Raw genomic sequence first — 3,426 nt, 5'->3', positions numbered from 1 at the left:
GGTTGCGACACTTTTTCGTAAATGCGTTTAGGAACATGCATTTAGATTCAGGTTTACGTTCCAAAAATTTTCTCTGAGGAAAGTCTGTTCTCGAGGAAGAGCGCTCAAAATGTTTCCGGTGCGATCGAGTAAAATGTTCCTCGGAGAAGATTTCAGAGCGTAACCCTGAATCTAAACGCACATTCCCAAACTCATTAAAAAGTGTTGCACCCATTCGGTCCGTCGCTGTACGTACACAAAATGCTTTGCAATATCTTTGCTGCACTGACAATTAGGCAAGATCCAAGCGAACTGTGAAAAAATTGTTTTCTTACACGTTTATTGGCGAAAGTACAAAGCAATCATAAACGCAACAGGATTAGGAGAGATTCGCGGCCGCTTACATAATTCCGCGCGCGACATAAACGTTATTTAGCCTTTGATGTATCTTCGAAGGCAGCCGCGGTGACGAGACAATCTTGGCACGCGCCTCCGATCGAGCACCAACGACGAGTCTCGTAGGTCAGGCAAGGTCGAAGGGGGGTGTGTCCAAGTTCTTCGACATCTCGGTGTCTACGCGGATGATCGCGTGACCTCGCGTGCGTGGGATTATCGGATCGGCGGCTCGATGATGAAACTGACGTCAATCGCTGCACAAGTCGCGATGCAACCGCGTTTCAATCTAACGTGATCCGCGCGTCGCCAGCTCGGGAGGGAAACTTGTTCGGACTTCCCGCGGCTTCGACAAAGTCCTGATTAATTAATCGAGCGATAACCGCAGCTTCTAACACGCGGGATTATTTTAACTTTTTTTTGGGGTTCAAGTATCAACTCTCCTTCCTCGGCAAGAAAGATTAGATCAAGGACGATGACGCGTGGAGTAAGAGATTAAGTTAATCGCCGATTTGAAAATTAATCGAATAATTTGGTTTGAAAATCATTATTCAAATGCGAAGAAGAGGACGGAAAGTATTGCGATATCTATAATTTGGCGCAATGGGACTCGTTGCGACGTGCTATTATATATAACGTTTTAGCAATTGTTCGTATTTGAAAGTCGAAATTACGATGGTTTATGATGATTTATATTTATTCGCACAATTACAGGCAAGATCTTCTTATTACTTAGCAGATGTTAATCCAGCTCGTCGAAATTTATTATACACTTGTTCTTGTCTCCGTGCCCTTCAAGGATTTATAAATAGTCGGTTGAAGACGACTGAAGATAAGGTGCGAGAATAGCTGGATTAAAAAGCAAACTTATGTCCATTTCTAGCAATGCATTAACTTTAATCTCGGTTTAACTTACTCTGTATCTTTTTTTCAATTCCTGAAACTAGAAAGTGATAGTAAGTAAGCTACACCGAGACCAAAGCCAATCTGCGTTGGTGGAAATGGACATGAAATCCTTGGTGAAAATTCTTTTTCAGAATTTAAAATAATTTTTATGTGAATTTCAAAATTTATAAAATTTCTTTTCATTAACTTAATAATTTCTCAGATTTTTTAATACAAATTGGGACACTTTTCAGAAGCACCGAGAACGTTTATACCTTTCCTACAATTTTTCGTATGTATAAATTCTGAAATATTCTGAAATTTAAAACGGGGAGCTTATCGTCAACCCACCCTGGCATTCTGAAATTTCTCGTTCTATTGTTTCAAACATTTATATCTCAGAATATTCACGTACATATATAAAAAAATTCTGAGAAACATGGACTTTCTCAGCATTTCTGAAAAGTGCACCAATTCGTATAAAAATTCCGAGAACAATTTTCACCAGAGGTCACTTAAACAAAGTCATATTTAACACAGTTCTTTTGATATTTTTCAGCGATGGAAGACATTAAGATCTTTAATCGTGCGCAATCGACGATACGGTAATCGCATGTGGCGCGGGTAACATTTAGTTTTCAAATCAATTTACGGACCAAGGGCGGCGAAGGACGGTATTCGCAATACGATTTTACACTCGACATCATAATAGGTTTGCTTTCTGTTCCTCCACTGGTGGACCAGTGCAGTTAGAATGAGAAAAAATATACTTGTCTTACTCCAATTTATTGCACTAGTTCACCAGGGTAGCAACAAGAAACAAGCCTCTTGAACCGTGTCAGGAATGACACGTCGATCGACAAGTCACTTCTCGCTAGGAATTCAACTCGACAAATCTCAAGCAGCACCGCGTCCCGTGCGGTCGATAAAACGCCGGTGCAGCCTCTCGGGATCGCACTCGAGACGATCTTGAACGCAAGAATCGGACTTTGAATACCCGACGGTGTCCCGCGAGAAACGCGGAGCACAGCTCATCTCGTTACACCGCGATCGAACGCCCGCCAGCCGTGTAATCGCCCGTCGAGCGATAGGCTGATGGCAGAGAACAATCCGTAAACGCTTGAGACTGTCCGAGTCGTAGACGTAGGGCAAAGCAGAGAGAAACGCAAGTCGTATACAATATGCCTCTTACGACTTACGTTTCTCTCTGCCTTGCCCTACGTCTACGACTAAGCCAGTCTCAAGCGTTTACGGATCGTGAAAGGCATATTGTGTACGACTTACGATTCTCTCTGCTTTGCCCTACGTCTACGACTAAGCCAGTTTTAAGCGTTCACGGATCGCTCTCTGCCACCAGCTATAATATCGACCGCGCGAGGGCCGTTTAACGATCGCCGTCCGCGTCGCCGAGCGAAGGGACTCTGTCGAATCCTCGCCGCGAACCTCGTCGCGAGCGGCGAGGGGTGGGTGTCGTTACATCCGCCCGGTCGTTACATCATCTCGACCTCGCGCCTCCCGAGGCTCCTCCTCTCCCGCGGGAGCACGGCCGAGTCCAGCGGGCGATTATCGCGAGCCGGGAGGTGAGATAGATTCTTACTGCTGGTCCAAGGCGACGTCACGAGAATGGCCGGTGCGGCGTACGTCGCGGGATGGCAGACGCGAATTGCGGTTACGTTGTCGCGCGGTTATGTGCCGCCCGGCGAGAGAGAAATGACGGCCATGCGAAGAACCGGCGACGAGCGGCGGATTCACTCGGGAGCGCGAAAACGGGAGGCGCACCGTCCAGGAGGAGATACTCACCGCGTACGAAAGAAATCAGCTCCGTCCGCCACGGGTACTAACGAAGTAGTGTCGTTTGAAGGGCACGGGTGCGATAATATAAAACGGCGCTCGTGCCCCGTCGCCGGCGCTCGGCGGGTCACGTGGCTCGATAATCGATTGTCGACACGTGCGCCGCGAAGTTCAACTGGACACCGCGATACGGTGCCAACGAAAGTACATTCCTTTCGGGCCCGGTTTTTCGTTTGCTAGTTAAATGTTAACCAGAGGTTAGTCGGTTATCTCCGTCTCTTCTTAAGCGTCGTCTACAATGCATGGAGTAAGCTTGGAGTAAGGAGTAGGAGTAAAGGCCTATGTCCACGATGCTAGAACTTAATCCAAGTTCTAGTT

At 46.5% G+C, this 3,426-nt stretch overlaps 1 protein-coding gene across 1 annotated transcript in view; it reads right to left on the bottom strand.

Moving 5' to 3' along the window:
• Positions 1 to 3,154, bottom strand: part of LOC105569977 (glyceraldehyde-3-phosphate dehydrogenase-like) — an 11,115-nt gene extending 7,961 nt beyond the window's left edge. Inside the window, exon 1 of the mRNA XM_012026867.1 lies at positions 3,058 to 3,154. The gene's annotated coding sequence lies outside the window, so the exon portion shown is untranslated. The remainder of the gene's footprint in view (positions 1 to 3,057) is intronic.
• Positions 3,155 to 3,426: the final 272 nt, after the last annotated feature.

The sequence above is a fragment of the Vollenhovia emeryi genome, unplaced genomic scaffold (assembly GCF_000949405.1).
Source record: "Vollenhovia emeryi isolate VEMERY1.0 unplaced genomic scaffold, V.emery_V1.0 DF939122.1, whole genome shotgun sequence".
Taxonomy (NCBI): Eukaryota; Metazoa; Arthropoda; class Insecta; order Hymenoptera; family Formicidae; genus Vollenhovia; species Vollenhovia emeryi.
This window is presented reverse-complemented; position numbering and strand designations above follow the sequence as displayed.